The sequence below is a fragment of the Otolemur garnettii genome, unplaced genomic scaffold, assembly GCF_000181295.1.
Source record: "Otolemur garnettii isolate 467f Iridium unplaced genomic scaffold, OtoGar3 scaffold00083, whole genome shotgun sequence".
NCBI classification, from domain to species: Eukaryota; Metazoa; Chordata; class Mammalia; order Primates; family Galagidae; genus Otolemur; species Otolemur garnettii.
In genome coordinates, this window is record NW_003852478.1 from 5158513 (window position 1) to 5171596 (window position 13084).

At 41.9% G+C, this 13084-nt stretch overlaps 1 protein-coding gene across 9 annotated transcripts in view; it reads right to left on the reverse strand.

Moving 5' to 3' along the window:
• Nucleotides 1-13084, reverse strand: part of FRYL (FRY like transcription coactivator) — a 260014-nt gene that overhangs the window by 197033 nt on the left and 49897 nt on the right. The gene's annotated exons all lie outside the window — the stretch shown is intronic.

Consider the following 13084-nt stretch of genomic DNA (forward strand, 5'->3'; position numbering starts at 1 on the left):
GCCTCCCAAGTAGCTGGGTCCGCAGGTGCCCACCACAACTCCCAGCTATTTTTTGGTTGCAGCCTTCATTGTTGTTTTTGGCGGACCCGGGCTGGATTCGAACCCACCACCTTAGGTGTATGTGGCTGGCGCCTTAGCCACTTGAGCCACAGGCGCCGAGCCTGTCATTGTTGTTTTTAGGTGGCCCAGGCCAGGTTCAAACCCACCAGCCCCGGTGTATGTGGTTGGTGCCTGGTTGGTGCCGTAACGACTGTGCTATGGGTGCCGAGCCCCAGCTAATATTTTTTAAGAGCCATTTAAGTAACATATTCAGGCTTAATAAACAAGTCTATCTGGCTATAAGCCTGGATGGCATAACTTCCAAAGCCGGGTCCTGTCATGTACCCTTTGAGTGATGTAAGAGCTCCTGGCCCTGTCCCAAGGCGGGGGGCGGCTGGCATGGTGTTACCGCTTCCTCATGTTTATGAAAGAAAATATTGTGTTGAGCAAGATTCACACTGATTGACAGTCCGTCTCTAGAAACGCATTGTACCACGTACACGTGAAGGATAATAGCAATTTATTCAGATCAACATCCTCTCTATAGAAAATGACACCTTTCAAAGTTAGTAAAAAAACAACATCCCACATCAGTTTGCTCACCGTGGATGACCGTACAGAACATGTCGCACAGCTTAAGCCTTCACATTCCAGCGCACGTCCCGGAACTCCAACAAAACGTGCACACACAAGTCAGCAAGCCCCACCCGCCTCGATCCCCAAATAGGCTTTATTCTTCACAGTGACGAAGCCATCCGTCTAAACAAATAGCCAGGATGGGGCAGGCGTTCAGAATTGGTTCACTGTACCCTAAGAAATTATACCCCAGACATCCAAATTAATGAAGCCCCCAGTAATAACGATATCAGCCACGGAGTACTGAGGGCCCATTCTGCATCATCAGCTAAGTTAGGTATATTATTTCATTTTAACCCAAACACACCCATAATTTAAGAGTCCAACTTTACAAAAGTAGAACGTATAAAACTAGTAAACTGAAAAATAGAGAATCTCTTATATTTTAAAAAAGCTTTTTTATATCTTCAAATAAGCTGTTATATGGGGTTGAGATAAAGTTCTCAAAATGCAGTTACAATTTTAGTATGTTCATATACTTATTTGGAACCTTAGAACAAAAGCCAGATGCCTCTGAAAGGGGGGTAACTAAAGATAATTAATGTATTTCCTTTGAATATCTTATGGAAATAAAAGAATAAATTTACCTTGCCAAAAGTAAAAACCAAAGAATAAAGGGGGAAATCATAGTATGACTAACAAATTGGAGATGCTTATTTGAAAACGGAATTCAATCCTCTTTTGCTAATTTCTTACTATTAAAGTCCAATGAATTTCAGAAAGGAAAGTGACAGTCTCCTATTTCAGCCAAGATGTTTAAAATAATCTTTAACCCCAAAATATGCGCTTCCCAAAGATAGATGCTAACACGTTAAGCACAGTGGCAAATCAGTCATCTGCAAAATTCTGGGTCAGCCATTTCTCCATTATAGGGAAAACCTGACAGTGTACAAGGACCAATTGTCATACCTGTGGTTTAAAATGAAAATTCCCTCCACTCCACTTAAATCATCCTTTTTCTCCTGAATCCCCACAGGCCTCTTTTCTTTTTCCTGGTCTATTTTAAGAGAGTATTTGGCCCCTGGCTCAGTTTAGTGAAGTTCAAGGTCATCTGAATACATCTTTTGAATGTTGATGCTAGATCTACTTCCCAATCTAGGTTATGCCACTCTTCTTAAGAATTTTAATATATATGTTTAAATCATTATGACTACAAAGAAACCTTACCTGGAAGATTTACTGGAGTAAAACAAAAGGAAAAAAATATTTTTTTCTTTAAAGCTTTCTAAAAAACAGGACTGAAAATATAGCAGAAGAAATGAACAGAACCAAACAGTAGCTCACCCATCACAGTAGGCAGGGAGGGGCACAAACCAAAAAAAATATATATATATATTCCATTTACGCCTGAATTTGTAGTGTGGTGACTCACCTAACTATAGGGCCCTCCCTCCTAAACCGTCCTAGGAGAGTGTGATAAAGAGTTCCAACCTGGTATGAATACAGTTATTACCAGAAAAATAAAAAATTACCTTCTAATACATCAAGCTTCTGAATTAATGCCTTGTACTTGAAGCTGTAACACTCATACAGGAATTAGGAGACAAAATGAGGCAGAGAGGACAAAGTGAGAAATTGAGACATTTCTCCCATCAGGTTTTTTCACCATCATTACTAGTTACATAAATCCTATGTCAAGTGCAATATTTCACTTAAGACAATTTTTATCTTTCAAGCCTTTCATAAAACTGTCAAGTCAGGAGCTACATAGCTTTTATAGAGTCTCAGTTTTAAAAATAAAAGCTTTTTGAAGGAGGGAGGGGTGGGGGAAAAGAAGAGCAGAGAGAGGGAAGGAGGGAAGGGGGGTGGGGGTCTTGGTGTGTGACACACCTTTGGGGGGCAAGACGCAATTATAAGAGGGACTTTGCCTAACAAATGCAATTCATTGAGGGTTTCTTATACCCTCAATGAACCCCCAACAACAAAAAATAAATAAATAAATATAAAAACTTCATCACTGCAAACTAAATGCCTTATGATCGAAGGTCACCATATCAAGATAATTTGAGTTTTGTTTGTTTGTTTTTGAGACAGAGTCTCACTATGTCACCCTCAATACAGTGCCATGGCATCACAGCTCACAGCAACCTCCAGCTCTTGGGCTTAAGGGATTCTCTTGCCTCAGCCTCCCAAGTAGCTGCAACTACAGGAGCCCACCACAATGCCTGGCTATTTGGCTATTTTTTTTGTTGTAGTTGTCAAAGTTGTTTAGCAGGCCCAGGGCGGGTTCAAACCCACCTACCTCGGTGTATGTGGCTGGTACCCTAACTACTCAACAATGGGCGCTGAGCCAATAATTTGATTCTTATCTATAAGCACCTACCCTAATGTTTCAAAGTTAATTTTTTAAAACTTAAAATCATATTTCAGAAACTAAGGCTCAATGACCCAATTTAACCTTAAGCACACTCAAAATTTCCATTAAGATATTTTTACCTAAAAATAATATAACCAAAACACTTTTCATTAGTTAACACTCTTTAAATACCAAAAATTTGAAATATGACATTACGAAATTTACTTTTAAAACAGGCTTAAAAGGTTTAGTCTCTACAGAATTTCATATAACAAAAATAAACTCCAATTAGTATGGAACCAAAAATCATTAGAATTACCCAGACCTTTTAAAATTTCATCAATATGTATTAGGATGCTAAGTGCAGTGGCTCAAGCCTATAATCCTAGCACTCTGGGAGACTGAGGTGGTAGAATAGCTTGAGGCCAGGAGTTCAAGACTAGCCTGAGCAAGAAGAGAGAGATCCACCTCTACAAAAAAAAAGAAAGAAAGAAAGAAAGAAAAATTAGCTGGATGTGATGACCTGAGTCTGTAGTCCCAGCTACTTGGGAGGCTGAGGCAGGAGGATAACTTGAGTCCAGGCATTGAAGTTGCAGTGAGCTATAACACTACAACACTCTAGCTGGAGCAAGAGAGCAAGGCCTGCTTGGGGGTGGCGGGGGGACTATGTATTAGGAGAGAAAAACAGTCATTTAGACCAAGGCACAGTGGCTCATGCCTATAATCCCAGCACTTTTGGAGGCTGAGGCAGGTGGATCACCTGAGCTCCAGGAGTTCAAGACCAGCCCCAGCAAGAGCCAGACCTCCTCATCTCCACTAATAAGAAAAACTAGCCAAGTGTTGTGGCAGGTGCCCATAGTCCCAGATACTTGGGCAGCTAAGGCAAGAGGATGACCTGAACTCAAGAGTTTAAGGTTGCTGTGAGCTATGATGATGTCACAGCACTCTAAGACTCAAAACAAACAAACAAAAAAGAAAAAGCCATTTATGGCTAGATACAAACCTTACCTGGAAGATTTACTGAAGTTAAGGTGATCCAAAGAGACTAAAAGTTAGATTAATATCTAGAAAACCACATGTAAACAAATCTATAAAGACCCAAATCCCTTATAATTTCAGAGATAAAAATTCATGACCATATTATAGTAAACTATATTAACCTATAAATGAGTTTAAGTCACTTTGTCTAAGAAGAAAGAGAGAGAAGAAAGGAGAAAGGGAATCAGGGATGAAATAAGAGAAAAGGCCAGGCATGGTGGCTCACGCCTGTAATCCCAGCACTCTGAGAGGCCCAGGTGGGTGGATTGCCTGAACTCAGGAGTTTGAGACCAGCCTGGGCAAAGGCAGATCCTGCCTCTACTAAAAATAGAAAAACCAGCAGGGCATTGTGGCAGGTGAATGTAGTCCCAGCTACTCTGGAGACCGAGACAAGAGGATCGCTCCAACCCAGGTGTTGCTGTGAGCTATGATGCCAGGGCACTCTACCCAGGGCAACAGAGTACCCAGGGTACAGAGACTCTGTACCGGGAAAAAAAAAGAGAAATCTATAAGAAGAAGAAAAAGAAAGTACTAACATCATTTTGCAAGTTGTAGGCCATAAATGATAGTACCCTTCTCTTCACAGAAGGGACATACTTGCTGGCCCTGTTGTACTAACAATATCAAGTATGAGAATCCAGTATACTAATCTTTCGTCAATATGCAGACTATTATATTTAACCCAGATGCTAAGAAGTTAGCCAAGTCGACATTTAGTCTACAAGATATTTCAGGTACAAGCAGAAGTACATTTAAATATGCTACATATTTGTGATTTTATCAGCCATTTTCTACCACCACGGTAATTAAGTATTTAATGCTCCAAATATACCAGTGTTCGCAGTAAGTCTGATACTGCCATATAAACATACTTTAGTCAAACCGATGCAGAGAATATAAGTATGATTTGATATGCACTGAACTTGCTTCAAAAGGCAAGTACGATTTTTCTCAATCTCTAAATGAGGTCACTCGGTAAAGGTTTTATTCAAGATTGTTTTATGAGAGATTTTAATGACTGGTCCACCACAGGGAATGCTCCCTAATCTATACAATTCATAAATCTCTATTGAGTCCTACCAGTTATGAAAATGAAAAACGCATGACTCTTTGCACTCCAAATAAGTACATGAATATTTCTCATACAACACAGACCATGATAAATCTTGGACTGGCATAACAGCAAAGGCAAAAAAGAGAATGTAAGTTAAAAAAAAAATCTCAGTGAGGGGTTCTAAAGATCAGGGGAGTAACTGTGGGTGAGGGGGAGGGAGGCAGAGTTGTCCTAATGAGAGATGGACAACAGGTAAGACAAGCGGTAGAAAAGTGTCAGTCTCGGGTGAATTAAAGGAAGTCTCTGGAGAGCAGCCCTTTACACCGGAATACTAGAAACCTCAATTCCAGGTGGGATCGCTGCCTTCCACAACGAGGGAGCCACCGGGAGGTTTTTGAGAATGGAGGTGACAGGAACAAACTGTTCATTCCCCAAAGTCACCTTCCGAAGCAGAATGGATGGGGAATAAGAATTAAAACAGAGCGGGATGAATTTTTTAAAATCTATCCCAGCAGGCAAGTGATATCTTTCTGAAGTCAGAGGGTATAAAAATAGGGAGTAAATGAACAAAGATTTGAAAAGAACCAAAAGTTCTTTGCAAACTGAACGACAGGCACTGTCCCCGCTCACCATCCCCCAGGACAGTTTGCTAAGCAGCCGCTGACCAGCACCAAACTAATCATCTCATTTCCTAGAAATTCAACTTCTTTTCTGCCTGAGGATCCTTCCACAAACTGTTTCCTGTGTCTGGAAAGGGACACCCTGATTTTTTCCCACCAGGCTAATTCTCACCGCCCCTCAAATCTTACTCTCAGTGCTGTTTTCTCAAAAAGGCAACTCATAACCTCTCCAATCGAATAATAGGTTCCAACCCTTAAATGCCTGGAATATTTAACCACACTTTAGACATGGGTCCAGGGTGTGTAAGAGAGCGTGTGTGCGTGTGCACTGAATACCCCCTCTAGTACACTACCTCCAAGGGAGCTGGGATTATGACTACTTGTTACCTGGTGCCAGCCCAGGACTTGAAACTTGGCAGGTGCTCAGCAAATATTTGCTGCATTAAAAATAAATAAAGCCACAAAAGGCCACTTCAGTTTCTCAGCTGAGAAAATGGTAATGCCATTATTACCTGATAAAGAAACACAGGAACACCAGGTTTTATGAACAAAGTTAAACTCTACCTGAAGCATGGCTGGGTCTGAAGGACCAGTGGCATAGGGCTGAGAAGTCTAAGGAGGTCACATAGTGCTGACCACTTAGCCAGAAGGATAAGATTAAAGAAAATGATGGGAGGAAAATGGAGCAGGTTCAAAGCAGATTAGAGAATACCTCTATTTAACTGTCAGGAAGGAGCAAACAAAAGGTTGATACTCATAATGTGTAAAGAGCTTATGAAACACAAAACACCAATAAACGTAGACAAAAGGGGGCTAAAGAAATGAGCAGTCAACAGAAAAATAAATGCAAGTGCCTCTTAAGCCACACTAAGTTACTCAGTGTCACTCAGAAGGAGAGGTAAAAACTAACAATGAGATTCTGTTTGGCAAAAATCCCCCCAAATTTGACAAACTATTCTGTTGGTAATATTATGTATGGACAAATAAGACACTTATACGTTACTGATGGGAACGCAAAGAAGTACAACTCTTACACGGACCAATGTGGCAAAATACCGAATAAATCTACATACACATTTAACCTTTGACCCTGCAATTCCACATCTAGGAACTAGTCCCCAATACACGATGACAAAATAGAAAGACATTTCCACAAGGCTATTCACTGTAGTACTGTTTATGTTAACAAAAGATCAGAAATAATCCAAGTCCCCATCAATTGGGAACTGATTAAATAAACTATGGCACATTCACTCAGTGAGATATTATATAGCTATAGAAAGGAATGAGGAATGTACTGCTAAGGACAGAGCTCCAGAGTGGGTCGAGGGACAGGGCTCCAGAGTGCATCGGGGGACAGGGCTCCAGAGTGCGTCAAGGGAAAAAGCAAGGTACGGGGTCGTCTACCATTTATATAAGAAAGGCGGCACATGGATGTATAACCCGCTTAATTTTTAAAAAAAGAAAAAAAAAAACAGAAATGAACCAAAGTTTTTAGAATACAATTATGAGGCTGGGCACAGAAGCTCATGCCTATAATCCTCTAGGACAGTGGTTCTCAACCGTCCTAATGCCATGACCCTTTAATCCAGTTCCTCATGTTGTGGTGACCCCCAACCATAAAATTATTTTCACTGCAACATGAGGAACTGTATTAAAGGGTCGAAAATAATTTTAATGGTCACCACAACATAAGGAACTATATTAAAGGATAGCGGCATTAGGAAGGTTGAGAACCACTGCTCTTAGGAGAATTGAGCCTAAGGCAGGAAGATCACTTGAGGTCAGGAGTTCAAGATTAGCCTATACAAGAAGGAGTCTTTACTAAAAATAGGAATTTTAGCTAGGTGGGTGGTGCACACCTGTAGTCCTAGCTACTCAGAGGCTGAGGGAGGTTTGTTTGAGCCCAGGAGTCTGAGGTTGCTACGAGCTAGGCTGTGAGCCACATCACCCATAGCACTCTAGCATAGCCTGGTGACAGAGTGAGACTCTTATCTCAAAAAAAAAGAAAAAGAAGGAAGAAAAAATGTGATTACTTATAAGAAAATAGAGATAGAAGCTAGACTCCTCTGACTATTTCTTATTTTGTGGATTTGACTTTGTACTCATGAAACTATTATAAATGATTATAAAACAAAATTACATTTTAGAACAATTAAAATATCAAAAATAAAATAAATGAATTGAAACATGTAACCAGTTGGTGGCATAACGAAACAGAGAATAGATGTAAAGACTGACTTAGCTCAACCTCTGCAGGCTGATCCCCTTCCTGCTGGTCACACCCATGTATCATCACCAGACACAGAATTCAGCTGAACGCCCATGTTCGTAACAGTACCATTCACACCAGCCAAAGGGCGGAAACCGTCCACATATCCACCAGTGGATGAATGAAAAAACAAAATTTAGTGTATAAAATTTAGAACTATTTTAAATGGCACACAAACTTCATGGACACCCTGTATAATACAGACAATGAATTATTATTCAACCTTAAAAAAATAAAATTCGAGCATTAGCTACAACCCAGATCACCTTGAAGACATTATGCTTCCGTGAAATAAGCCCGTCACAGAAGGATGAACGCTGGCTGCATGATTCCACTTAATCAGGTAAGTAGAGGAGTCAAGTTCACAGACAGAGAGAGTGGAACCGTGGTTGTCAGGGGCTGGGGAGGGAGAAACGGGGAGTTACGGTTTAGTAGGGACGGAGTTCAGTTTGGGAAGGTAACAAAGTTCTGGAGGAGGATGAAGGTAAAGGCTGCACAACAAGGTGAATGTATAACACCAGTAAATCGCACACTCGAAATGGTCAAAATTGTACATTCTACGTTGTGCTCGTTTTTCCACGATAATTTTTTTTAAGGAATACAGCAGGTGTGACGGGCTATCACCCCAAGAATAAGTTACACAGAAAGACCCTCGCTGCCAACCCAGACACCCTTTCCTCCTTGCTCATGTTGTTAGCTGCCCTTTGTTTGGAGGGTCTCTAACCACCAGAAAGGACCTGGACCCACCAACAATTATGTGAGTTAGCTCGAAAGCAAAAGGCTCCCTGTGCCCTCCTGAGTCTTGGGATGAACGCAGCCCCAGAAGATACTTGGATTGCAGCTTCATGATAGACTGAGCCAGAGGCTCCCAGCTAAGCTGCATCCAAAAGAAACTGACCCACACCAGCTGTGAGATAATCTTTATTCCATTAGGCCACTAAGTTTGGGGTGATCTGTCACATAATAGATAACCAATAACACACAATAGCTTGACTAACCACTGCTAGGGGAATATGTGCTAAATCCAAAAAGAACAGCAAATTCTATAACTGAGTATACAGGGTGGCCATAAAGTTCATGTGCAGTGTGCACATATATATACAAGAGAAAACACTGCAGGTGTCTACCAAAAGACATGTACCAAGAGTAACATCAGCACCCAACCGAAGCCACCCCAATATTCTTCAACTGGAGAAGGGATAAATTACATGGTGGTATTTCACACAATGGGTGAATCTCACAGAAGTATTATTTAGCCCAAAAAAAAAAAAGCCAGAGACAAAACTTTTGTTGGCACTGCTGTTCTGAGGCTGTCAGAATGAGACTACTATAAACAAAAATTTACTTAATGTTCTAATTATATTATTCCTGGTTCTCATTAAACCAGAATGCTTAGCTAAAAGACATGGGTATGAAAAAAGATTAAGTGAAAGTCTTATGCTAAAAAATGAACCATAGGCCAGACGTGTTGGCTCACTCTTGTAATCCTAGTCCTCTGGGAGGGCGAGGCAGGTGGATTGCCTGAGCTCAAGAGTTTGAAACCAGCCTGAGCAAGAGTGAGATCCGGTCTCTAAAAACTAGTCAGGCTTTGTAGCTGGCACCTGCAGTCCCAACTACTTGGGAGACTGAGGTAAGAGGATCACGTGAGCCCAAGAGTTTTGAGGTTGCTGTGAGCTGTGCCGTCGTGGCACTCTACCCAAGGTGACAAAGTGAGACCCTACCTCAAAAAGAACAGTAAGTGTCAGGATGAACTCGTGGGGAAGTCTATCTTTCAACAAAAATTTTTTTCTAGACTTGACTACTGAAAAGACCTAGAAACAATAGTCAGTCCAGTAGCAAAGAGAACGCCTGAAGCCCAGGCTGTAGTCTTGAAATTCTATTCCCCAGAAAGGGATCAAGTATCCTGGGAGGAATGTCCACAAGCCCGGAACTCCTAGTCATACCAGATAACCAGGAAGTTATCAAAGAAGCTGCCCTCCTAGTCGATAAATACATTAGGAGCACTTCCTCTTTATAGAATAGAACGCCCAGCCAGCTAATAAAAAGAAATCTGTGTTAAAATATCCCTACTTTGCAACCCCTAATGATTTAAAGGGCCCACTGCAGGGGGTCCAGCACCTGTTTCTATAAACAGTCTTTCTGAAGCGCAGCCACCCTCATTCATTACTGTTTGTCCACAGCTGCTTCCCCCTTTACCATCAGCAGACTTCTAGTTGTGACAAAGGAGACCAGATGGCCCACAAAGCCTGCACTATCTGCCCCCTTACACAAAAAATTTGCTGATCTAAAATAAAGCATTGAGCACCAATGACAATTATCAGCACAAAAAAATAGGCATCTAGACACTGTACACACTAGACAATTATCCAAAAAGACACCCCCCTGCCAAAAGAAATATTACCTGCCTACGATCGAGTCTCTACACCCAACTGCCAATTAACAGGCGATATAAAGGAGTATATTCAATCACCTCCCAGGACCGTCATCAGAAATCCCACACCTATAGGACAATGTCCTCATTTCTTCACCAAATAAATTTTAAGAACCAAGAGAGAAGAACGCTCAACAGAAAAGTCAACCAACTACAGTGAAGGAGGCGGGTCATCTAGATCTGGAGCCTCAAATCACCGTCTTTGGACATGTACGAGAAAATCAGAATTAACACCAGATATTTTATGATATTGGAATTGTTCCTTTTTCTTAAAGAATAATGATAGGCTTGGCTCCCATAAGTCACACAATGTCTAGGATTTTCTTTAAATTAATATGGGGCGGGAGGAAAGTTAGTGGGGGATAAATGATTTGGTCTTGATGACTCTTGAACCTGTGTATGAATACAAAGGGATTCATGATATCCGTCTGTTGACCTTCACATACATGTTTAAATTTTCCTTGGCTTGGCACCATAGCCTAGCAGCGAGGGCACTGGCCATGTACACCAAGCCAGGCAGGTTCAGGCCCGAGTCTGCTAAAAATGACAACTGCAACAATAAAATAACCAGGCGTTGTGGCAGGTGCCTGTAGCCCCAGCCACTCGGGAGGCTGAGGCAAGAGAATCACTTAAGTCCAAGAGTTGGAGGTTGCTGTGAGCTATGACACCACAGCACTCTACTGAGGGTGACAGAGTGAGACTGTCTCACAAAAAAATTTTTTTTCATTATAAAACATTAAATACGGCAAAATACTTATTTTTTAGACACAAAGAAAAAAAACCTAAAGTAAATAGAACACCTTCCTTCCAAGGCCTCAGATGACAGGAAGAAGTGTACAAACCCTGGGGCTCCTAATTTATTAATTGGTTTCAGCTACTCCCAAACTTGTTTCAAAAATTATCTTTTTAGTTGAGGCAAGAGAATCGCTTAAGCCCAGGCATTGGAGGTTGCTGTGAGCTGTAATGCCACAGCACTCTACCAAGGGCAATAAAATGAGACTGTGTCTCTGGGAAAAAAAAAAAATTATCTTTTTATAAAGGGTCCCAGAACCAGAACCACTGGTCTAAGATGTAATGACCCTGGGAAATGATCAAGGTAAAAATACTGGGTGCTACACAGGTCAAAGCAGCACAGGGAAAGCCGTGAACGTGACACAGACAGGGACAGAGAAAGAACGTCCCGAGTCAAACGGAAACAAAGCCCTGGAGGTCGAAAGGACAGGAAGAGAAGAATGTGCAAAGGAAGGAACTTCAGACCAGGAGGATTAGCTGGCAAATGCTCAGACAGTGGAGAAATTATTCATGCCCCATAATTCAACAAAAATAGACCAAAAGTTAAAAAGAAAAATAGACCAAAAGTGTCTCCCAGTCAGGTTAGGAAAGAAAATATATCTTTTTAAAAAAAGAAAAAAAAACCCACCTTGTTTTAGTTACAAAGTGTTAAATGTAAGAAAGCACCAAAAATAACCTTATGAACCATTTAGTCTAATTCGCTCATTCCGTAGATGAGGAAACTGAGTTCCATTAAGGCTCATTAAGAGGCAGTCGGGATACTACACGATTAGAACTAAATTGTACCCTTCCTGCCTTCCCTTTCTCCTAACACCATGGTTTTCCACTTGGTAACTGACTTATTATACCAAATGCCATTCTATGTTTTCATTCATAAAAAATAAGCATCTGGTAAATACTTGCTGACTGGCTCCAAATGAGCCAACTTCAATCATAAAGGTCTCCCACGTCAGCAGCTTGTTCTGCTCAATCTTACTCCTCTGCCCGCCACCAAAATGTGTTCCGAGTAAATCTCAAAGATGCCCAGAAAACTTGGCTAACTGGCATCTATGATTTAAAAAAAAAGAAAAAAAAGTTAGAATATGAAAAGGAACACATAGTACCATCCTATAAAAAGAGCTGACATCTGTCATCATCCCCATAAATGTAGACATAATCTGGGCTGGGCTCACATTTGTAATCTCCGCACTTTAGGAGACTGCGGCAGGATCGCTTGAGCCCAGGAGTTCAAGACCAGCTAAAATAACACAGTGAAACCTGTCTCTACAAAACAGTTTAAAAATTAGCTGGGTGTGGTGGTCTGCACCTGTAGTGCCAGCTGCTTAGGAGGCTGAGACGGGAAGGTCCCTGGAGCCCAGGTGTTGGAGGCTGCAGTGAGCTCTGACTGTGCCACTGTATTCCAGCCTAGGTAGGCAACAGAGTGAGACCCTGTTTCTTAAACAACAACAACAACAAAACATAATTTGCAATCATCAGGAAAATAATGTTCTTGATCCAATGGGCTCAAAATCCCCAAAGACATGGAAAAATAGTAACAGGATAAACTAGCTCTGCCTCACAACAACGGTGATGGAGAACCGAAAAAAGCACACCGAGGGCACGCGCATCAGGCTGTCCCGCACAGCGACAGCGCGCGCATCAGGCTGTCCGGCACACCAGGGGCGCGCGCATCAGGCTGGCTAGCACACCGAGGGCGCACGCATCAGGTTGGCTAGCACACCAGGGGCGCGCGCATCAGGGTGTCTGGCACACCGAGGGCGCGCGCATCAGGGTGTCCAGCACACAGAGGGCACGCGCATCAGGTTGGCTAGCACACCAAGGGCGCGCGCATCAGGTTGGCTAGCACACCAAGGGCGCGCGCATCAGGCTGTCCGGCACACCAGGGGCGCGCGCATCAGGCTGTCCG